Source organism: Copadichromis virginalis, linkage group LG9 (genome assembly GCF_057382275.1).
Source record: "Copadichromis virginalis isolate Kocher_CV1m ecotype Utaka linkage group LG9, C_Virginalis_male_GT1.1, whole genome shotgun sequence".
Classification (NCBI taxonomy): Eukaryota; Metazoa; Chordata; class Actinopteri; order Cichliformes; family Cichlidae; genus Copadichromis; species Copadichromis virginalis.
Window position 1 is genome coordinate 19,396,471 of NC_140626.1, and position 25,803 is coordinate 19,422,273.

The 25,803-nt window shown below is 41.1% G+C and overlaps 1 long non-coding RNA gene across 1 annotated transcript; it reads left to right on the plus strand.

The window, feature by feature from the left end:
• Positions 1–581: 581 nt before the first annotated feature.
• Positions 582–25,803, plus strand: LOC146701737 (uncharacterized). The gene is made up of 6 exons (XR_014922379.1): positions 582–812; positions 2,337–2,534; positions 9,908–10,023; positions 25,037–25,235; positions 25,382–25,566; positions 25,651–25,803. It is a non-coding gene; the product is annotated as an uncharacterized LOC146701737 (long non-coding RNA).

Genomic DNA, 25,803 nt, shown 5'->3' on the forward strand with positions numbered 1-25,803 from the left:
AAAAAAGGCCTGGTTGTTGTCAGAGGTAAGAGGAGAATGGCCAGACTGTTTCAAGCTGATAGTATCACAATTACCAAATGGTTGGACTCAAAAATGCTGACCCAGAGACCGGCCACAGTTTTAAAAGGTTTATTTACAGGAAGTAGAAATTCAACAGTACCAGGAAAAGCAAGAGGTAAGTTTCTCTGATTACAGGAGCTCAAAGGGGTGACTGCCAAAGCCTAAACAAGACTTAGACTCAGCCATAGGTAAGGCTTCCAGAATTGCTCTTATTTTTGGAAGCCAAAGCGTAAAGTGGACTACTTTGTTTTTTCCTATTAACAAGCTGGAGAGGAAGCAGTGACTGGCCTGAGGAATCCAGAGAGCGGCAGAGTGCGCAGGTAGGTAAGTTGTGACTGTTCCTAGATAACAGGTTTGCTCTTACTAGTTGGGGTGACAACGGATTCAGGAATTCCACAGTGATGGGGGAATGAGCAAGGGAAACCTATCCTTCACTTCACAGTTACTGGAATCAGATGAAATAGTAAGGTTACTAAGTCTTAGGAACCAATTTCCACCATAGAGGCAACAACAATCTGGCAGAGAGTGGATGCAAAAGTTAGTCTTTAAATACTGCTGCTTCAGTGATGAAGAGATGTGAGACAGCAAAACAGAGGCTCCACCCCCAGCAAGAAGTGCCACCTCACAACTCTACCTGAGAGGAAAAAGGGAGGAAGACAGGGAGAGAGAAAGCAAAGGAACCTTATCTTCTGTCATCCTGGACTGGATGACAGAAGATAAGGTAGGAGTAATTATCACTGACTTCAAGCGAGGTATGCAGAAGAGCATCTCGAAAGCACAACATATTGAGACTTGAAGTTGAAACAGCTACAACAACAATAGACCACTCCGGGTACCGTGTCTGTCAGCTAAGAAAAGGAAATTTAGGCTTCAAGTCTCATGGTTTTATCAAATTGAGACAAAACATTGCAAAGCTGGAAAAGTTTTGGTTTTTGCTGAGACATTTGGATCAGCTTGGATCAATCCTCCCTTCTATCAGTGGTTTAGGTGATGGTGTTGTAAAGGTGTAGGAGATATTTTCTTTGACACTTTGGGCATCTTAGGTGGAGTCTGTCATCGTTTAGATGCCTCATATTTTCCTTGACTATGTTCATCCCTTTGTCATCAGTGTACCCAACTTCTATGGCAAGTTAACGTGAAACATCATCAATCCATTCTTAAATGGATTTCTTGAGCAAAATAATGAGTTTACTATACTCAAATGACCTCCGTAGTTAGCAGATTTTTGTTGCACACCAGTATAATTTAAATCATCTTTTGTTTATTTGTGCCAGTTGGCTTCCAGTGTGTCAGCTTTCAAATGTACACAAAGGGGAGGCATTTGGTCACATGGACATTGTTTTCCTACTGAAATGATGTAGCATCAATGTAGCTTACTGCTGCTTTGGTGACTTCCTACTTATTTTTATGCAGTGTTCCTAATCCACACACGTATTGCACCCAAACCATCGTCTACTGTATGCTTTAAAACGCATCAAACACTCCGACATTATCCCATTTACATCAATGTAAATATTAGTTACATTAAGTAAACAAATAAAGAAATACAACACCTTTGCCCTGACATCTTGGCAATAAGCAAGATACAGCAGCATTACTGAAGAACTGAGGAAAAGCAGCACGAAGCAACACAGAAACGACCCTTTCCAAATGCATAAACAAACACACATCTTCGCTATGCATGTAGACTATATAGGCAATATGTTAATGCTCTGTGCAGAATAGACTGATTTACTGATCACGTTCCTCTGTGATACCGACATCGCAGTGACAGCATGTCACTCATATGCATCTCTGGAGCACAGCAGGTCAATGTCAGCTTCACAGGAGGTCATGATGGTCTTCCCCATGTGAATGGTGTTATCTTCTTCCTCTAGCATGTCCCTGCTACACACACTTACATATTTTATGCCATTATATACTTCAGACCAGATGGAGTCTGAGACTTTCCTACACTGAGAAATTGTAGTGAGCGTCTTTTTACACAATGGCCCTGAGATATCAAATGCACTGCAGCTTAAGAAAATGTCATAAGAAGCCTTGATCTCTGGGCAGTCGTCATCTCCGCCTTACCTGGGCAGAGCTGCAGCATCCTTCTCTCCTCCTCTGTTCACCTGCTAGTCATCACCAATCAACTGCAATACTTAAGGACCAGTGCAGCCATCCAGACTCCGAAAGATTATCAGCTCTTTTAGAGTGGTAAACGGGCTAGTTGTTAGTCTTGCTCTAATTAAATGACCTCACATCAAGTAATTCTGTTTTCCTCCTTTCTCTAGTGACTCAGCTAACCCTGGATCATTCCCTGACATTCACCTTTTCAGGAACACCGTTTCTTCTGCTACTGCTACGGATCAAACTCTGTCACTGGATCTCCACTCCTGCTCCCCCTGTCTGCCCACCCTTTCCTCAGTAACTTGGGGATCCAAGGCTTCTCCTCTGACTCCCTCCTCAGTTCCATCTCACTTGGATTACAAGTAAGGCATCTCACAATAGCTCTCTGGATAACATCACCTAACTCTCTTCCCTGCTCCGCCTGACCTGTCATCTCCTTCCCTAGATCCAGCCTACCCTTTTGCTGCCTGCCTCCGCTCCATTTGCCTGTCTCTTGCCCAGTTAAAGTCTAGTGCTCAGTTCTGTCTACGTTCCAAGTAACCCTTAGTTTCCTTTTCCACATGTTCAAGAAATCTTTGTTTTTCTCAGTTTTGTGTTAAAGCGAATGAAGTATTGTAAAGCTTATTCTACGTCTCGCCGTCTTGCCTGAGTCCCGCACTTGAGTCCAACCAAGAAAGTTGCAAAACATGACAGAAAACAAATAGAAAAATGACACAAAAAAACAAAAACAAAAAAAACAAAACAAAACAGAAGCTTAATAAAGAACAGCTGACGTAGGAAAAACACTGCAAAATCTCACAAAAATCATACTACAGAAATTATTGAAAGGGATAATGGTAAATGGCCTGTATTTATATAGCGCTTTACTAGTCCCTAAGGACCCCAAAGCGCTTTACATATCCAGTCATCCACCCATTCACACACTGGTGATGGCAAGCTTCATTGTAGCCACAGCCACCCTGGGGTGCACTGACAGAGGCGAGGCTGCCGGACACTGGCGCCACCGGGCCCTCTGACCACCACCAGTAGGCAACGGGTGAAGTGTCTTGCCCAAGGACACAACGACCGAGACTGTCCAAGCCGGGGCTCAAACCGGCAACCTTCCGATTACAAGGCGAACTCTCAACTCTTGAGCCACGAGCGCCCAATAATACACATTAATGTATAAAATAATATAAACAACTGATAGCAAACATGTAGCTACAGTATTAAACATATTGTACAATTAGAACACGTTACTTTTTCGCCCTTACAAAACCAACAGTCATTTGAATGTTTTGCTTTCTGTTCCTGACGTCTCCACAAAATCACTTTTCTGTTTGTATTTATTCAGCTTCTGTTGTATTTTGTGTGCTTTTAAAGCATTTTTCTATTTGCTAGCACGTTCTGAAGTTGCAGTCCCTTTGACCTTTCAGGGCCTTTGTTACGTCCCCACATAAAAGCTAGGCGATGAGGGTGGGGGACAGGAACAGTTGGATCTGGGTGAAATGAAAAGAACGCCAGGCAGAGGTATTTAACACAAAATAAATCTTTATTATAATCAAATACCTCAATAATGATAAATGGTAACAAAAAGAGACAGCACCGCTGCTTTAATAATAAATCAGACAGGTCAACCCAAAGAGATAGTGACCACTTCAATAAAGAAAACAACTATAAGGCTTCAACAGAAAAAGACAGCAACGCTGCTAGTAACAATACCCAGGCAGGCCAAACAAACTAATGGAGGCCACCGTCACTTATGGGAAACCACCACTCAGTTAAGCACTACTCACAAAGAGCCACGCACAGCGGGACTGGTCACACACAGCAGGCCGTTTCCATACCAAACCAGTATCTCACACACTACCCAGCACAGAGGAAATCCACCAGACGACTACGACTACTACTACTACCACCACCACCACACTGCTCTTCTCCAGCTTATATCACCTCTGAGGGTAATTGGTGGTAAACGAGGGCAGATGAGCAGCAGGTGTGTTCTAAAGGAGAAGGCAGGGGCAGAGAGAGACAAGGGGAGGGGCAAGAAAGGAGGAGGAGAGGGAGAAGACAACACCACGCCCACACACTCCCACAGCCTCACAGGATGTAACAGCCTTTTACACATTTATACTCTTTCTAAACCTGAAATTAAGCTACCACTTTCTGTTACTAATTAATTAATTAATTTGCTTCCACTGAAAGGATTAAATGGTCTGCAGTGGTTTGAGAAATGCTGCGACTCTTGGGTGTATAAAATCCTCTCAAACATAATGAGATAAACTTTAAAAATATGCCACATGGAGAAAAAAAAAGGTTGCTTTTTAAGATTTGGCATTTAAAAGAAATCTTTGAACTCGACAGGCGGCTAAACACAATAGCTGTAAGTGTTTTAACAAAGTACACATGACAATTCAGACTTTAACCTTTTTTCTTTTTCCTTTGAAACATTTTACAAACCATTTGTGGATGTGGACAATTTCAGCACACAACAGCAAAGCATGACTGAAGCAGTGACATCTATTTCCTAAACTTATCAGCCTCTGATTCACCTCTTCTATACCTTCCTGTCACCATGGCAGCAGCAATAGGAAGCAGTTTGATAACTCTGTTGCTTTATCGGGGGAGGAAAGCCTGGCTGACATTTGGACTAAGATGGCTGATATATCGCTGCAGCTGACATTCATTTCACCTTTTTCATTCCACATGTTCATCTCTTTCTGTATGTATTTTCACAGACCCATAATCAAACTGGGGACAGTGATAAAGCAAGAGTGTGAATTCTCCTGTATTGTGAAAAAGGGAGATTCTGTTTGTTCTGTTTCCCAAAAAGTAAAAATGTATGAAATGCACATAAAAAAGCATGATTTAAACCCTGTATCGGTTTAAAATGCTGACAGGTTTCAGAAAAGTTGGTATCTCGTCTCTAAAAGGTTGGTGACACAAATGGTTATGGGGTGGGAAAAGAAATATCAGTTATGTCTCTACGCCAATCCTTGAAACTCTGTGGATTTCAGTATAGCAATAATGTAAAAGAACATGGGTGGAGTTGATGCCTGAGGAAGATCACGCTAATTTATGTTCAATTAAATTAGTCATGTTAAATGTGATAATTACTTGTGTTAAGCGAAATGATCATCCAGCAGTAGACGCTGATACAATGTGCCATGACTGTAGCTTGTGGGCATTTTATTTTCTTAGTCATGGCAGCAGGGATGGGCTGGCTCTAATTTAAAAGCTTTAAAGACAGCATGAAAATTTTCCAGTAAAAGAGTGAGACATGCACACAAGTACTGCTTACCATTTTGTTGGTTATATCTGGGCCTGGACTGTAACTGGGCCATTGCAACGCATTGATTCTTTTCTATTTCAGTCATTCTGTTGTAGATTTGCTACTGCAGTGTGATCATTATCTTTGCATGAGCAAATTTAAGTTGTTGTTGTAAAATACTAGATATAGATATCAAGAATACTCTAGTATATGAGGGAGGTCATGGATGAGTCAATGACTGCAAGGTGCCGAGGTCCTGTGGCTACAAAACGATCTTAAATCATGACCCCTGCACCGCTGTACTTGACAGTTGGTATGAGATGTTGATACGCTGTTTGGTTTTCCCCAAACATGGTGCTGTGTATTATGTCTCTTCATCTCCATTTTGGTCTCACCTGTCTAAAGGACATTGTTTCAGAAGTCTTGTGCAAACCTGAGCTGTTCTGTCATGTTTTTGTTTTTGTTTTTTAGAGAGAAGAGGGTCTGTCTAACCTGGCACCCCTTCCAAACAATGCATAGTTTATTTTGTGTCTGCTCAGTTTAAATGGTTATCACTAAGTTAAATTTTACAGTAACTATTTTAATTGCTTTGAAGTAATGAAAATAGTTACATGACTGATGGGGTAAAAATAACCTTCATACTGATGGGTACCAGTCACTCTCAGTGTTCAGCTTGTGTATTGCGCTGTGACCTAATTCCACACAACACACTGAAAATGCTCTTGTTTGCTCACATTTTAAATTGTCAAAATAAAATATACTCAAAGATGTACAATGGCATGCATAATTTGCTGAATTCCTGGGAGTGCCATTAAACACAGGTGATGGAAAAAGAAGTTAACTAAGAGTTAGCGTTTTGTGTGGCCTGCTGAAATGAAATGAACTGTCTACAGTTTGTCTGAATGAAGGCCTATATCAAGCACCTGTTCCAAAAATATTATCATCTGAAAAGCTGGTAAAATTAGAAGTTTTTAAGTGCTGAGTGAAATTAAGTATTAAATTTACATGCAAAATGCAAATGACTGCTCTATAACTACAAACCTTGTCCAAAAAAAGTTATGACATTTGTGTAAAATGTCTATGAAAAAAAACATAATGAAAGAATTTGCAGTACTCATAAATCCATATTTTATTCACAGAACACAGAAAACATATCAAATGTTTAAACTAAGAGTGTTGCAAAGAGTTTGAATATCTCATCTAGTACATAATGTCAATAAAAGAGTCGGTAAATCTGCTCAAGGGACGAGGCTTATACTTCAAAAATGGATGGATGTCGGTGATTGTTGGGCCCTTAGCCAACACTAAATTTAAAAAAGGCATGATTCTGTCACGGGAATCACTGAATGGGCTCAGCAAGACTTCAGAAAAACCATTGTCGTGCCATACAAAAACTTAGATTAAAGCTCCATCATAAAGAACTCGTGTGAACACGATGAATGAATTCTGTGATATCCTCCTGGTCAAAGCTCGTTTTAAATGGAGTGAGGCAAAGAAAAAAACTATTCTGAGCTCAAATGAATCCAAAAGTTTTAATTCTATTTGAAAAACACAGACACTGTGTTCCCTGGACTAAAGTGGAGAGGGACCATCTTGATTGTCTGTGAAGGTTCTCAGTCATCCAGGTCATCGTAGTCAAAGGAGCTTGCTAAGAAAAGCGTCTGGACTTCTTTAACCCTTTAAGACCTACCATAGAACCAAGTTCGCCAGAGCTTATATTATATTTTTACATGCTGTGGAGCCATTTTTGGGAGCATTTCAAGTTGCTATACATCAATACAACCATTATAGCCCAAACTTTAATAATATGTCTGCATTAGGTGCATAGTAATTACATAAATTGCAAAAAAGTGCAATAAACTACAAAAAAATTGAAAATCGTTTTTGTTTTTTTAACATATATTTCTAGTTAGAGAAATTTAAGAGGCTTATCCCTCAAAACTGTAAATACAAAAAAGTTACACAAACTAGTTTCCCACCACAGGAAATTTATTTTGAGTGTCTTCATAGTTTTATTTTTGAAATACACCAATTTTTATATACTGCAGGAAAAACGAAAATAAATATTATAGTGCAAATTTGCAAAATAACAGCATATGCATCAAAATAAACTATTTCCAGCAGTGCAATATGAGTCTTAAGCATCCCAGAAACGACACAGAAAGTCATAAAGTCAAACATAACTTTTTAAAACACATAACAAGTAAAACACAAGCTCATAAGGCCCCGATCGTAAAAAACTACATTTCCGCAAAATGACGTCACTTCCGGTTTCGGGCAGGTCATGCGGTCATGTGATAGTTCGCGCTGATGGACGTAGGAAGTGTTACAAACAGCTGATGGATCGGCGAAGCGTGTTTCTGGAATATCATGTTTTTGTTGCTGCAAGTGATTTTTATGCAGTTTTTGCAAAGCTATATGTGGAAGGAAACTGTGACCTAGGACAAGCTGATGGCATAAGATGTAAGTACAACTCCTCCAGTTTCATATGCAAAAAAAATTATTGCGCTAGCTTACTTGGTTGCAGAGCTACCGGGATTTAAAAATAGTTACGCAAAACAGAGCGTGCCCGCTCCGATCGGCTGTAAAGGGTTAAGTTACTTGAAGACGTTTCACCTCTCATCAGAGAAGCTTCTTCAGTTCTAAGGTCAAATGGTGGAGAGTCCCAGATATAAACCTAGTGGGAGTATCCCCCCCACAGAGGGACAAAAGGACCCCCTGATGATCCTCTAATCGCCTGAGACAAGGTGTGAAACTGGGTGTGGGTCCCAATCAGCCCGAGTTTCGGGTGTGTTCATTGAGAAACCTGGCCCCACCTTATCATGCGAATTCCTGAGGTCAGATGGCCCAGGATGTGAGTGGGCGTTAAGGCGTCTGGGAAGGGATCTCAAAACTGGATTATAGATGGCAGAGAGTTGGTGTCATAAACCACCGCCTCTGTTCAAAGATGGTCGCTCACAGTGGACATAGATGGCTTCTTTCACTCCTCTTTCAAACCATCTGTCCTCTCTGTCCAAAATGTGAACATTGGCATCCTCAAAAGAGTGTCCTTTATCCTTAAGATGCAGATGGACTGCTGAGTCTTGTCCTGTGGAGGTGGCTCACAAGCGCATGGCACAACACAGAAGAGCCACCTCCACAGGACAAGACTCAGCAGTCCACCTCCGAAGTGGCCCGAGCGAGCCCCAGGTTCCAGGCCCCGATAAGCGGCCGCCAAGGAGTGAGCCGGTGTGTACCCGGACGCCCACCCCCAGACACAAAGAACCACCAACGTACCGACACCTGAGGGAGTCCGCCACTGGCAGGGGAAGTGGTGGTGGGTGGAGATAGGCCTCCAAACCTTGGAGGGCCTGAGATGTCCCCAGAGAGGTGGCGTCTGATACCCAACCTGACATATAGACACAGACATACAGGCACACACAGACACAAACATCCATTCCCACCCTCATGCTCTCATATGCACTTACTCCACACTCAACCAACGTGGAGACAGACATAAAGAGACGCTGTACACACGATCACACTCCCCAAGCGTACTCTACGAACCGGGTCTAGGTACCCTTGCCCCTGGAGGGGGGAACTGCACCCAGACCCAGGTGGTGTTACCCTTTTCCCTGCGGTGGGGAGAGGCAGACCGCACCGACTCCGCAGCAGCAGGGAGGCCCCACACTCCAGACCGCAGTCGGACGGCCAACTCCTCCTCCTAGCCCCCCCGCTCCAGCAGGCCGCAGAGAACGGGGGTGAGAGAAGACTCCAAACCTCCCTCCACCCGCTCATTGTAGTGTTGATGCATGTGTGTTCTAAGGTGCAATTAAAACCCAGGAGGGCATGGAGCTATCTGCCAGAGAGCAGCAGGTAAGCGCATGGTCCCTCCTGCTAGCCCTCAATGTCTACGTGTATTTAAAATTGAGAGCCATCTATGTCCACTGTGAGCGACCATCTTTGAACAGAGGCGGTGGTTTATGACACCAACTCTCTGCCATCTATAATCCAGTTTTGAGATCCCTTCCCAGACGCCTTAACGCCCACTCACATCCTGGGCCATCTGACCTCAGGAATTCGCATGATAAGGTGGGGCCAGGTTTCACAATGAACTCACCCGAAACTCGGGCTGATTGGGACCCACACCCAGTTTCACACCTTGTCTCAGGCGATTAGAGGATCATCAGGGGGTCCTTTTGTCCCTCTGTGGGGGGATACTCCCACTAGGTTTATATCTGGGACTCTCCACCATTTGACCTTAGAACTGAAGAAGCTTCTCGGATGAGAGGTGAAACGTCTTCAAGTAAGTTAAAGAAGTCCAGACGCTTTTCTTTGCAAGCTCCTTTGACGACCATCTTGATTGTTATCAGTGCTCAGGTCAACATCCTGCATCACTGATGATATGAGGATGCATTAGTGCTTATGGAAATTGCACTTTGCACATTTGGGAAGATGAAAGTTATATACATGTTTCAGAGTAACATATGCTCCCATCTTTTTCAGGGAAGCCACTGAATATTTCAGCAAGTCAATGCTAAATGACAAACTGCATCTACAACAGCATGGCTTCGTAGTAGAAAACATTAGGCCCATCATTAAACAAAAGGAAGAAGACACAGGTATGTTGAGCAGCAAAATACCTGTATCAGACTGTGGGAGAATATCTGTCTTTCATCTTCTATCTTTCATTTTCTTAAACATTTGAAAAACAAACATATTAAACATTAGATTCTTTTCATGTTATAGTATAAATAAAGATGAAGGTGATAATCAGCTTTCAAATGCTGATTTGACGCAGTTATAGTTTTAATCAGGGTTAAGCCCAACATAAATGCCATTTTTTCTGTCTTAGAATTAAGTGATTTTGTTTGTAACTAAGCTGAGTTTCATTAAAGCTTCCAGAGAAGCACCCTGCTGTGGGACCATCTCTTTGCTCCTATCTGTGTGTCTGCAGTGGCATCTAAGCATTTTAAGACATTATTTAAGGCATGATGCAGATATAGCTGGTGCAAGCTCCTCAAGCAGAGCATTCTTGTTGTTTTTTAACCTACTTTACTGCACATGTGAATTTGAAACCAAACAAAGCTTTTTGCTCAGAGGGAATTTTGTCTTCATTAGACAGCTGCAAGGAAGGAGAATTACATATGATCTCTAAGCTTAATGCAAGACAGCGCACTCAACATCAAGAGTCTGTGTACGCCATCTGAAATTATTATTACAACAGATTTTCTTTTGTAATAAAATCACAAAGTGAAAAGTGTGTCAGCAACTGAGCCTTCAGTGTTTTGAGTCATGAAGCATGCTCTGGCTAAAACATCTCTCTACTTTCACTGGTGACCCCTTCTTGAGCTCAAGCACTTCATGAGCCACAAACTGTAGACCTCTGCTCCCAGATCTAGCATCTACTCTCTTCTCTTTAATCTTACCAGGTTCCATCACTGTTATCTATATGGTATCATTCACTGGAAATAAAGCTCTTTGCAGTCTGTGTTTTTCCCAGTCTGTCTAAAGAGACAAACAATCCCCTCAAGCTATATCGGCACAAAGCAGACTTACTGAATCGCTCTCCATTATTCTAAATTCCCATTTGTCAGTGTGAATTTTGATGTGGTCAAAGGTTCATTCATTTATTTGAAGTCTCTTTGTCAGTTGCACAGAACTTGTGGTAAACATCCGAGTTCATTAAGAGTTTTATTCACAACTTACAACATATATTTAAAAACTTTTTTTCCTGCTTAGATCTGGCTGAACCTTCTTGAACAAAGCCAACTGGCTTCTGCTCTGACTGTAAGATGACTCTGGCTTCAGACTGAAGACCTGGCAGTTCTCTTGAAACTTTTTCTATGTACCTTTCCAATTACTGATATTCATTTAATGTTTTTCAGACTTTGTTCATGTTTAAAACTCTGCAGCTGGGAACACATTAAAGGCAGATTATTAGTGCAGATGATTATAATCAAGAATCGGTGCATAACAGCTCCCTGTCTGTTCCAGTGGCTAAAGTCTGAATTGCTTCTATTAAATCTGAAGACAAGAAATTGGTTTATATCCAGTTTCTTACATTAAATTGTCTTGTTCCTGGTTAGTCTATTGTGAATTGTTTCACTGGTAAGAGACGTGTCCTGTGACATCAAGTACGCTGGTGTTCCAATTGTGCAAATCGCGAGTCCGTGCTTGCGTTCTCGGCAATTCCGGACTCGCCACGAACGCAAGTATGGACTCGCGTACTTGAGAATTGAGAAAGGGCCAATGTATCACCTTCCTCCATCTCACTCTATATCTTGCATCCTCTTCTGTCACACTAACCCTCTGTGTGTTCTCCTTTATGATATTGGCAAATCTTCTGTTTTTTTTCCTCCTGTCTGCTCCATTTTCAACATTCTTTGTCCAATAAATCAACTATGAAGGATAGTCCCCTGCACATGGTCAAACCAGCTCAGCCTTGCTTCTCTAATGTTGTCTCCAAACTGAGATTTCCCTCCCAACAAAAATCTTCAGCATCTCCAATTCTGCATCCAGTCTTTTTGTCAACTGTATCCAAACCTTGTCATAGCAGATCTCCCTTCCATCGTGTGAACCTTTCACTCTTAGTTGCTATCCTTCTGTTACTCCTGACACTCATCTCCATCACTCCACCCTTCAAGCACTCCTTGCTTCACCTCCCTTATGCGCTGTCTGTTGCTTTGGATGGTTAATCTCAGGTATTTAAATTCATCCACCTCTATTACCTCTACTCCTTACATTGTCACACACATGCATTCTGTCTTCTTTCAACTGACTTTTATTCCTTTTCTCTCCAGAGCATACTTCCACCCATCCAGACTGTCTTACACCTGCTCACTACAGATCGCATGTCATCTGCAAATATCATAATCCATGGAGATTCCTGCCTGACCTCATCCGTCAACCTGTCCATCACCACTGCAAACAAGCAGGGTCTCAGAGCAGATCCCTGATGAATTCCTACTTCCACCTTGAACCTATCAGTCACTCCAACCACACACCTCACTAATGTCTCACTGCCCTCATATGGGATCTGCACTACCCCTCAATCCTTACTTCTTTGTCCAGTACCACAGTTCCTCTCTTGGCATCCTATCATATACCTTTTTATGACAAAGCTACAAAACATGGTGCAACGATGTTTCTCTATACTTCTACATCAACACTACCAAAGCAAACATGACTTCTGTAGTGCTTTTTCTCAGCATGAAGCTATACTGCTGCTCACTGACCTTGTAACCTAGTTTCCACAGCTCTGCCCTTGTTCTTGAAATTCAGCACCAATATACTTCTCCATTTCTCAGGCATCCTCTCACTTTCCAAGACTGTGTTAAACTATCTGGTTAAAGGTTAAGTCGCCTACCCTCCCTTTTAGACATCTCCATACCACCACAGATACTTTATCTGGATCAAACTTGTATTCCATCCTTCATCTTCTTCATACCTTTCTGCCAGTGTGGATGTTGGATTATGTGTGTGTTTCTATCTACTTTGATTTCAGAAGCAAAGCCTCCCTAGACTCCCACGCTTCTCCACCTGCATAACTGCAAGCAATCTGATAATCACTCACCTGTGTGCAATCCTGTGATTAGTCACCTCCTGCCTAAGTTACTCCACCATTGAAAAGGAGACATTTGTCTTCTTCTTCTCCTACATTTTAAAGGCGGCTGGCAAACAACTTTTAGGTGCATTTACCACCACCTTCTGGAAAGGAGTGTGGGTCGGAACGGTTTTGTAATCTGAAAAGGAGACATTGGCCCTGTTGCTAGCTCTTCAGCACTTCCATGTGTACTTGGGATCTGGCACATTACCCATTGTAGTGTACACTGATCATAATCCACTTGTATTTCTTGCCTGAATGTTTAACCACAATCAAAGACTCATGCGATGGGCCTTGGTGCTACAAGAGTACAATTTGGAGATTCGGCATATAAAAGGATCAGAAAATGTACTAGCTGATGGCCTCTCCCAGTTGTGAGTATGACTTGTTTTGTTGTTTGTCACGAATATTGAAATCTGTGTATACAAAACGTAGTCTTGTATTTTAAGGGGAGGGGTGTTACGGCCCTGGGCCTTGGAGAGAGTGAGACTATCTTTTTGTGCTTATGCAAATCTAAGTGTGCCAGGACTCGCGGATGATTGGCTGCCTGGAGATCCCACGACCACTCCATGACCAATTGACTGGCTGATTGTCTGCACCTGGGAGTATAAAAGGCTGAAGATCCATCACACTATGGGGAATTGCTGCGCTGAAGTGAACATGCAGTGTCCTCCTCGTCTGCGGTGCATGTGAAGCTTCCATTCAGTTGATGTCAGCTTGTTATGCCTACAGTGCTAGTGTTGGCCTGCTCCTCATGCTGTTTTGTGGACTTCCAGTATCCATTACTCGAGTCCAGTTTGTGTTCTTTTCTTGACACCAAATCTCTCTTCTTTCCTCTGCTCAGAGGGTACAACAGATACTTTATTTACAGTTTCCTTAACAGTTTCTCCTGTACTTTCACATTCATCTGGTAAATCTTGTCTCAACTCCTCTCTGGACTCTGTATTGCGTTCATCCTTGTTCATCTTCCACCATTTAATCCTTGCCTCTGCCTTCACTCGCTTCCTGTTCTTGACTTCCGAAGCCATCCTATAGACTAACATCCAATGCTGCTAGATGCATCCCCCCTTGGCCTCCACCTTGCACCTATCTTTTGTAGACTGCACATTCTGCATAAGATATAGTCCATGTGTTTCCAACCCTTCTGTAAAACCTGCAGATATATTTAGCTCATACTATGGTGCAAATGATGTCCCTTTCACTGTATTTTGTTCTGTTTGGGTCTCTCAAGCAGCTTATAATGGCCTTCTTCTGACTAAGCTGGTTGAAGGCAAGCCTATTATAATAGCGTCATTTTGTTTTTGTTATGCTCAGACTATTGATCATATCCACTGTTTTTGCTGCTGTTCCTTTTGATATATGCTACAAGTCCTGCATCCTGCAGTGCTGACTGCAGCTTATACTGCATCTATGATGGAGCAGAGGCTTGTTAGGGTAGGTCATAAATCCCAGCTAGGTGTTTGTTATTGCAGCCTGTCTTGAGAAGTGATGGATTAGTCAGTGCAGTTTTAAAAAAAATTCTCATTGATTTTCTTTTTCTATCAGGTTAACAATATCGTATGAACTTCTGTAAACTTCTGTGAAGATTTGAGATGAAAATTTTACACTGATTTTCATTTATTTTTTTTATTCTGTAATAGATTGGCACCCTATCTATGGTTTATCTCTCACCCAGTGAAAGTTAGGATAGACTCCAGCTCCCTAAATTTGACACATTCAAACCTCTTCTCCTAATTAACCCCTAATTATAGACACTGGTCAAATGTAATATTGGTCAAATACTACAATTATGTAAGACACTGAGTTAACAGTGTCTGATCTAACAATATGAAGATATCCCAGACAGCAGTGTTGTCCATTTCAATCAACAATTGTCCCTTTATTGGTCCCAAAGGGGATTTAAGAAACTATCGTATATTTGAGGGAATATTCATGTATGTTCATGAGATTTCAATTACAATAAGACTGGTCTTTCAGTGACCTTTACAAACGTCATGCATCAATGAAGATCCAGGAATAATATGCTCTGCAAAGCACCAGTGACTGTTTAGATGCTCGACCCACTGAGCTGTGCCAACATTTAAAACCTCAAACAGCTTTATGGTATTTGTCTCATCGGGGTGCTGTTGATCGCTCGTGAGTTTTTGTGTGGCTGCTGTATAGAGATTGAAAATGTGACGTCATTCAGGGGTAAAACCGCAAAGAATTCTGGGAACTCGTGGCAAGACGTACTAGTGCATGCAGGCTTTCAATTGAAATCAGTTATACAGCGATAAAAAGAAACACAAAAAATGGCAAGAAGCTGTTGTATTATTAACTGCAATAGCCGGTCGCATGACAGCCACGGAAAGCCGACGGGTAAAGAGATCGGTTGTTATCGGATTACGTCGTTGAAGAGAAATTGTTCGAGCCATGTTTCCGAAGTAACAAAGAGGCGACTGGATTGCAGCCATTCAAAGACAAAATATAACGTCCCAGAACACTCCAGCTCACAGGTTAGTCTGCTCCAAGCATTTCCACAAAGGTCAGTCTGCTGTTGTAGTTAATACGTGATTTTTCTTAACATAATTGGTGATATAGGTTACAAGCAAGTCTGGCGCTGAACAGAAATTGTCGCGCTATGCTCCTTTATTTATTGTGCATAAATAGTAAATTGTCCTGACACAATATTGCGTTTCGCTTCTGTTATTATGGTACACTGACAAAAACATATACTTTTATTCACAGGGTAAAACAGTTTTTTGTATCACTAATTGCCCAGTACGATTACAGCATACAATATTATTGTCATTGCTACATTTCTGTAATGCGTACCAGAAATTATTTCCACTACTAATTAATTACCGTTGAGCTCAAAGGTCCTATTAATAAACAGTTAACGAATGTGTATTTATGAAGACAATTTGTGAGACTGGTAAACTTATGATATGTACGATGGTCTTTCGTTCTACATGGTGCATTTCAAGGTCCTGTACCCATCCGTCGGTAAACTGGGGCTTGTTGCAGTGACCTGAAGTTACTAAACTTCACGAGTGTATGCACTCACTCCAAGAAGCGTATAATTATAAATATGAGCGTGGTGAAAGTTGGGCAGCACGCTAACGTGTTTTGTCCCTCTGTGTGCTCGTAAGGGTCTAACCCTTTCACTGGTTTGATTTTTTTCCTCGTATCTTTTCTTTGACTTTTCATCAAGTCTGTCTTTGTACGGACCGGCATTGTTCTCCTTCGTTTTGTACATACCTTTTTGGGGGGCAAAGAAAAAGCAAGAATTTATTGGAACCGAAGAATGAACGTTTTGCGGTGCTGCAAATGCTTGCATTTGATGCGGTACTTGGATTGTTTTGCCACGAGTTCCCGGCATGCAATGCGCAAAAGTCACGCGGTCTGTCAATCTCTATAAATAGTCCCTCCTCTACGTTGCATTATAAATACAAGAACAGCTGTGGTTCAAAGCATCCACAAAGGCAAAAATTGTGCAAAAGTGACTTTGCATGGCAGTGGTACTTACAATTTCAGCCTGACTTAGCCACCTGTTAATCACTGTCATGCTGCTATTCAGCTTACTTTAAATAATTTAGGGCCCTGCTTGATGTGGACCTGCACACAGAACCTTCCGCTGCATGATTCACATACTTTAAGATAAACAAGAATGAGTAATGCTTACAGCAGCTGTTTGCTTTTAAAAACAGTTTGCTCATTTGCTTGCTGCGACTTTGCATTAGTTGTATGGAGTGAGAGTGGTTTGAATCTTTTACTGTAAGAAAAACAGCTTTTTTGTCTGTAACAAAAAAGCAGATGTACAACTGAGTTATGTGGGGAGGCAGCAGAAATGCAGTGAGCACAGCATTTATTTATGCAAGGATGCTTATGAGAACCAAATATGGCAAGATTCAGTTTAATGTCAGGTTCCAACCTGTGATTGCACATTAGCTTGAGAGACTGCTGCTCTCCGGCACTGTAATTACCTACAGTAAGTGTCTTCAGCCAAGAGAATGGCAGCCAGCATAGGCAGGGGGTGGACTTTGCTTCAATTAGACTGCTCTGTTTCATCTACTTTCTCTTCAAAGACATCACTCAAAGGGAGATGGGTGTTTGTCCTGCATACAGCTGGTGGGCCTGTCCTCTCCTTGACACCATGGAGAAATGTCACAGAATACAACAGGCAGCATTCAAAAGCTTTCTTTGAAGTGAAAGCTTTCATTTTGAAGTATGGCGGTGCTCCACAGTCAAATGTGTGAGTTGCAAACAAATTGAACGCTGTCTGATCTGAAGAAACTGAGCAACACCACCTGTGACAGCAACATCTGATAGAGGTCTAATAGCTGACAGCTTATCATAAATCACTTATAAATGATGTGCTTTATTGTCTTCACTGGTTATTTGCGTTTTTGCTAGTAACACTTTTGGTCTGACAAAAACATCTGCATGTGTTTAAGAGTGCATTGAGTACCTGTTATAGAAAGCTCAGGCTGCTGTCACACAAGCCCAGATTGGTTGGCAACTCCCCCAACAACCACCAGTGACCATGAAAAAAATGTGTACTGGTTGGCAAGTGGTTAATAGAGGTTGCTGGCAATTGCTAGATGAACTCTCATGCAAACATGGTTTGCATGTTTGCCACTTTTGAAACATGTTGGTTGTGGTGGCAAGGCCATCATTTTCTTTGAAGGAAAATCATCACAGTTTTCACACTTTTTCAACTGCTTGTGTGATGACAAGCTAGCAATCTTAAGGAGGCTTTAAATGCAGCACCTTATACGTCTTTGAAAGCAAGACCTGTTTTCCACAAGTACCTACTTGTCTCAACTCAGATTTGTTCATTTTCCATTACAATTGAGTATCACTTCAATGTTCTTGGGGCGCAGTCAAAAGTCCCGTGACACAAACACAATGCAACAATTAAGGACATCGAGGCAATGATATAGCTGCTTCTTGGTCTATGACTTGTTTAGAACCCTGGCTGAGCAGGTACTAAAAAAGTACCTGGTACCAGCAACTACCACCTAATCAAAATCTACAGTACTGTTTTGCTAGCGTTTTTCTCAAGCTACTTAGCCTGACCTCTCTGGAGCAGCTATACATAGTCATGTACGAGACTGAACCACCTGCAGGTCTCTGCTCTCTGTGTGTCCACTTCATCATGTTCCAATCCACCACAAGCAATACACTGTTATAAAAGCTCAGGCAGGGTAAAAGGCAGAACTGTCATCATGACGAGGCACTACAGGTCTGCCAGTGCTATATGGGTGACAGTCAGATCAGGACAAAGATACAAAAAGCCCTTCTTGGAAAAAAAAAAAAGCTACCAGAGAACAGAAAGGAAATGTCAAATAGGAAACCTATATCAGGTAAGGTTTTTACATAGTGATAGAAGTCTTTGTCACCCACTGCGGTGCTGCTTCCATTTGTGGACAAGAGAAAGGGAACAGAAAAAATGTGAAGTACATTTCTATGTTTTATGTATGTTTTATAACTCTTCTATAATGTTGTATTCATGAAAGTGACCGGATTTGCATTCTTGTTGAATGTAATAACATGAATAAGTATAAATAAATTGAACATGTCTACTTTTATAAGTAAATCACTTTATCAAAGAAAAGTCAGAAAGCTTATACGGATGAAACAAACATTTGCTGCTTTTTTCGTTTCTTCTCCCTATGTCAATATGAGGATCTGAATCCCCCAAAATGTTCACTAATGTCACCTATTCTAAATATTTCACTCTGTTGCCATAGCTTGGTGGCTGCTACATTTTTCAAATGGATATCCAAGTCCTACTTTATGTTTAAATTTTTGAAGTTCAGCAAGCATGTTGTTTGCTAATTTCTAAGTGAGCATCAAAATCAGGCCAGTTTAATCACTGCAATCAGTTGATTTTATCGTGGAGCTTTGGAGGTGTCCATGGTGAGTTAGCACAGTGTGTCATATTCGTGAAATCCACAAAGTTGTATATTTATAAGTTGCTTCCACAGTGATGTGATACAAAAGAGCAAATATACAGCACCTAAAGTCGAGTGAATATCAGCTGTGTTACAGTATCTCATTTATATCACTGTTTTCTCTTAAATTGGGGTATTGTTCACAAACTGCAGAGCTTGTGAATCTCACTGAATTCTGGGGAGTAACCACCAAATGTTTGATTTTGATTAATTTTTTTGTTCCACTTCTGATCCTGAGTTCTGCATTTGGGTCTGCAGCCTGCCCGTAACACAGTCCATGACAGTGTTCTGGTGCAGCAGCAGGAGCTTGTAGAGCTTGTAGGAGCTGTGTGTCCTAGATATAACAATGATGCCCAGTCATGATCACACAGTTGCATCCATCCATCCATCCATTCGCTTCCGCTTATCCTTTTCAGGGTCGCGGGGTTATAACTTACCATTATGACAATGCCGCAGTGAAATTAATATATTTTCCATAATGTTATTGAAGAAATGTGAAAAACTTTTACTATATTCCATAAATCCTTAATGCTTCTACAGCAGCTCATCATTCTGATGAATTTATAATGTCCACAATTTAACTATGTGTGAACAAAGGTCACATAATGCATTGAATTGGTGTAGTCATAATCCCAAGAGCTGTGTTTCAACTATCATAACTTTAAGGTGTAGAGTTACATCAGAGGTTCCCAAAGTGTGGGGCCCGCCCCCTGGGGGGGGGGGGGGGGGGGGGGGGCGCGGTATGAAAAGGAAAAAAAAAAGAACACTTGGACACTGCTATCATAATGGACAGGTTTTTGACGGGGCTCCCACACAAACGCAAAGCAGGAGATGAAGCATCGGCAAATATGTTTCCAAACCAACTTCATTCCAAGCCAAAGACTAGAAAATATGGTGAAGCATATCTTCCCTTTGGCTTCACCTGCACAAGTGCCGAGGTAGGTCTCTGCGACAGAACTAGTTTCCCTGCATCGGGAGCATGCGCTGGGCTGTCCAAATCACGGACAAACGGTATCCCACATTCTTGATTTAAAACAAAGGGGGGCCCAGCAAAAAAAGTTTGGGAACCACTGAGTTACATAATCCAGGCACTTAAATTTAACCTGTTGTGCTTCCAAAATTTACATAATTGCATATGTACACAAACACTATAATTTCACACAAATCATATCATTCAGATCCCAGATTTACACGTCTTGCTAATTTACTGACACTGGCATCTAACACAGAATACTCTCTGTCTCTGCCTCATATTGAATATAAGAGAAGCAGTGACACACACCAAACAGGAGGTACAAACTCTATGAATATGCTGGGTATACACAAATACATCATTTAAACTCTGCCAAATTCATTGCCTAACATAACTTAACAGATCAACAACCCAGTGCCAAGCCTGCAGAGACTAAACAATCACCATCTCATTTATGCTGGTAACCTATGACTGCTGCCTGTAATGATAAATTTCTATGCATTAACAACCACAGCAAAGCCACTACTTTAGTGAAGTGACTAACACATGCAGCTAAACCCAGCCAAGCAGAACTCAGTGTGCAGTTTAGCCATATCTTTACAATGCACATGCAATAAAGCGACAGAAAGTGAAGAGGGTGTGAGTTTTACTCACCTTATTTAAAGTCTTTATCACTTAACCATGTGGCAGAATTTAAGCAGGACCACTGGATATTTTGGTTAGCCAGATAAGCTTATATTTTTCTTTTTTAAGGTTAACATGCTTGTAGTGGCTCATTAAATATGGATCATCGTTTGTTTGTTTTTTAAGACGTCACGACCGGCAAAATACCAGCTGAATTTACACAAGTTACATTTTTACACCTTTTTCTGCATTATTTTAACCACATGTTTAAAAAAGAAGAAAAATCAGAATTTTTTGAAGAATTTAAACAACTTATTGGTCTCATGACTTTGAATGTGGTCGAGTCAAGTTCTCAGTGAGAAATGTGAAAAAAATAACTAACAAAAAAATTACAGAAACTGTTTCACTGTTTTCAAAATTGTAATTATTTGTCATTGTTGTATTAAAATGACAAGTAATGTCAAAAAAAGAACAGGCAGGCGTTCCTTAACCTTCAGGAGAAAACGTCACCATCAGTTTTATTTTATTTACCACTCATATCAAACATCAGCAATACAAGTCAAAATACCTGCAACTTTTTGATCTTTAACAACAAATACAAAACGTATACTCGAGGGGAAAAAAACTGAAACACATACAGACACTTTACTGAAAAATAGCTGTTTTTCTTGGTGCGTCTAAATTGTAAAGTAGTAGCAAGTCCATCCATTTACTCATTTCAAAAACATCGCTGCAGGTACCTACTGAAATCACCACCCACACTGTTTTCAGGCATTGTAAGCACTGACACCATCTGGCATTAAGCGAAGCACTCCGAGAAATATGGCTGCTGCATGGATGCCTGACTGCCAAGGGAAGCCTAGGGCAAGTGCATTGGAACCAATGATATGTTCGCATGTCTAATAGATCGGCACGGTGCCAGGAATTTGACCATCCACCTTAGGCCATGGATGAGGGTCAAAGAAGTGAAAAGCTGAGATTTAGTCACCAAGTGGTGAAGTGTTAAGAGCAAACCAGGAAATGCACGCCATCTACGCAAATGAAGCAGAGCCACATTTTTGATTTCAATTTTTTTTAACTACAATTCCCTCTCTAAAACAACCGCCAACTCATTTTGTGTTGATGGTTCAGTTTAATGTCTAAACTCGTCTTCTGCAGGCTTGAGAAATTTGCATGCCAGGTACCAACTACTTCCCACCAGCCCCCCCAAGTCACAATCCCCTTAAAACTCATTGCTCCCCCCTCCCTTTGCCTCCTGCGCAGGTGACAAGCTAAAATGAGAGATAGCGCCATTTGCTTCCTATAGCTAATTGGATTAGTGCTTAAGGCACTACAATAACGGCTGAATTTAGAGAGGCAGGCGGAGAGAATGGGGGAGCTGAGTGGTAGAGCCAATTTTCCAGTGAAATGAGCTTTGCTTCAGGTAAAGAGAAAACTCCTGCAGAGAAATAGAGAAGCTCTGTGTTGGAAGATTTTATGCTTCCAGACGCAGTAATGTGTCACAGAATTTACATTCAGTGCATTACAAGAAGGAGCACACAGTGGTAAATGGCGTGTTTGTAGCAATGTCACAAATTAATTACATATTATGTATGTCCATGGAGACTACTTTATTCTGATAAGCTGGAGGCTGTGTGGCAATTTTCCATAACAGTGCAGCTCTGACAGCACCCTCATCACTATTATAAATGCATATTTTAAAAAATATTTAAACATACCCTGTGGATTGGATGAACAAATTGATGTTCAAAGTGAGTTTTGCAGGTGCTGTATTAGAAATTGGAAAACACAGTAAAAGAGTACTTTGGAAAACTTGTTTACATTCTTCATCGCCTTCACTGGTTTGTTTCTTGGTAGAGTTCAAATAGCCTAAAAATGTCAGCAGGAATCCAATTTCTGAATGCTTGAAGAGCACACACGTGCTTGTCTGGAAGAGATGAAAACAAATCAGAGACCAGGTGAGAGTAAGAACACTGATCCACGGTGCCGCTGTACCTTTAATTGCACAGGAAAGCAGGTGCAGCAATCGCTTGAAACATGTAGAAACATACATGAAAATACAGCATATAAGGCAAAAACAGAATTTGTGCAATTCTATCAAGCTTGAAATTTAATATTTTGCGTGATTACATTTATTTTCCCACACAGACTGAACTCTCTTACACAAGCTTTGTTGTAATCTCATTCTCTCACAAGGTGATCTTACATTGGTTCAATAATATTGAGGTTTTCTATCCAGGTATGTTTTTACTACATTGGCAGTGTGTTTATGATCATTGCGATCACTGACATGCGGAAAAATGAAGCTGTTCTCAATCAGATGCTTTCCAGATGTTGGATCAAAATCTGATAGCACAAGATCTCCAACACTACTGACTGAGATGAAGCCCCAAACCATGACAGAGCCTCCACCGTGTTTTTTGAGACAAATATTTCAAATTTGAATTAATTAATTAATCAGCTAATGGTTTTTTGGGGAATCACCTTGTAGATGCAAAATATAACTTTTCCCTGCAAACTGGGTTATTGCTTGCATTTTTTTAGGTTAAGTTGATTTGGAGATTATGTATCGGAATTTCAGGAGCGGGACCACGCCTCCAAAAATGCTCCTGCCAGTTGTCATCTATATAGGTTCCCCCAGTTCTGCAAGCTGTTCATTCTCGTTTACGTGCCCCACGTCCCTCCCTCCTTTTTCTCAATTCTTTAACTTCTTCACTCCTATTTAGCACATGGGGATCTGCCAGGCCCGAGAGCCGTCGCCAGTCCCCTTCGAGGCCTTCCCCAAACCGCAGCTCAGTTCATGTCCAAGCATTCACCTTTACCCTAGTAAAATGCTGTCAAACCTAAAATGAGGACGTGGGCCCAGCTAGTGAAAGTAATAAAGTGTCTAAAGATACAATTTCAAATTAGCTTTTTGCTAAGTTGTCTGTTATGTGTAGACACGACACTGGTTGACCCTTTGAGGTAGATTCAGTGTGAAGTGGCTTAACAACCAAACAATTAAAAAACATTCTTTTAAAAAAGGTCAGGTACAAACAACTGGAGTGTAAAATAAATGAAAAAGCAGCCAATGCTTTCAAAAAAACTTTCAATATCTGCAGAAAGCCTGGAGAGCGACTGCTCAAGACCACTTTAAAGAACTTACAAAAAAATCCTGCTCCCTGGAAACTATAAAGAAAATGAGCTCAAAACTTTTGGATAGCCCTGTACCTTAGCAATAACCCTTTTAACTTAATGACTAATAACTTGAGCGTAGCTAAAAATATATTTAACAGTTACTCTATATTTTTATGTAGTTGCAAGTGTAAGACAAATTTGGGAATTCTCAAATTGTTTAATGTTTAAGAAACTGAAGTACTTTTTGTTTTTCTCAGTAAATTCTGTGATTGTACCCTGGGGATAAAACAAGGTGAGTCCAGCCATTAATGTATTTCTATTGCAACATTTTCTCAGCCCAGCAGGCTGTGTCAGCAATAATCAGGGCACAGTGACAAAGGTAGTTAAAAAAACAGCATGCAATGTCAGAAAGTTCCAGGAAGTCTGTACAACAACTTATTTCTTAATTAGGTTGCTCGCATGAAATCACACAATTCTCTCTCTTTCTACACCACACTAATGAATTTATGTCGTTTTATATTTAGTTCGCCTGCAGGATCCTTTCCTGGTTATCTCATTCTCAGTTCATCCTTCGTGACCTGAAGTAAACCTGCACAAAGCAGCTTCAAACACTGGCGGTTCCAGATGGCTTCGAGAGGCCAGATGTTTGCAAAAATGTGAATGTGCAGAATTCTTGTAACCAAATGGGAAATTCACACTGCACACGTATGTTTACTAATAACCTTTGGTGCTTAAGGCACAAGAACAGCAAAAGACTGGGCTTTGTTTTTGTTAAAAAATAAAACCATTTACTTTTTCAGTTCCATGTAAATGAACATTTTTCAGTTTGTCATAGATTGGGATTCAAAATAGTTTGAAACAATTTTTAGCACACTGCATTAAAATTAAGCTAGAATACAAAAATCCAAATCACATTAGGGGGTTGTACCTGCTACAAATGTTAGTTTTTATCATGCTATCATTAAAGGACACAAGGTAAGACATATTCCTGGGAATGTACTGCCAACCACAGATCTCAGTGAGGTGGATAAAAGCGAGTGGGGGAGATTGTCACTCTATAGAGAAATGAACTATAGAGGTAAGTGTTAATGGTGATTATCAACTCTTCAGTAACTTGGTTCTTCTCAAAACCTGTTTCCCATTTGTAGGTCAAAAGCATATTTAGTTTGCAAGTTGGTGTGGCAGTTCATGATGAAGTGATTCTAACATGTTCTACTTTTTAACGCAGTGTTAGGGTCGGTGATATTTAGCTAGTCAGTGGGTTATGGTGTCGTGAAGTCTACCACCAATATGGATCAGACTTGATCAAATACTGTTAAAAGTATAATTCTATATTTTGAGAGTTGAGTTTTGTTATGTTTCTATATTATATTCAGATGGATATAATCACCAAAACTCCATGTAAGATCACTTTCTGAGGCTTGATGTACCACATCACATCTAAAAAATGAGGATTTTTAACTTAAGAAGAAATTCCTGTCATGTTCTGGGTGAGTGCCAGTGCTTTTCCACCGAGCCAGCAGTTCCACCTCTGGGAGGAGCCACTGTGTTCCTGTTCATTGCTCTCACCTGTGGGTAATTATGCCGTGGACTTATAAGGCCAGCGCACTCAGCTTCTCTTTGCCAGATTCTCTGCTAACCACATTTAGTGCAGGTTGCCAATGTGTTTTGTACACGTCATGGCACGCTATCTTGTCTTAACTTGTACCTCTCTTTCATAGCTACTCACCAGATTACCAGATGCAAATCTCCACCATGGAACTCCCATCCGGACGCTGGCCCTCCCGACATTCTCACGGGTTTACTCACACCATGCACCTGCCTGCCTCCCTGCCTCAACGCCAGGAATTACTTACCATTCACCCGAACAACTCTCCCTTCCATGCTACTGATCCACCCACGGCAAGTAAGCAGTGCAAAGGAATATTCAGAACTAATAGCTGCCAGTATTCCTCCGGAACCATACCTGACATATGTACTCTTGTTTTAGTGACTCTGACCCTTTCCCGAGACCCAGCCATCCAGTCTGACTCTCCCTTTGGCCCAAACCACAGAACTGCAGTTTCCACAGTTGAAAAATCACTGGTTGTTTACATAGCTCAGGTCGCATAAGTGCCCCTTAGTTTTGGTGTTGTTCCTCGCA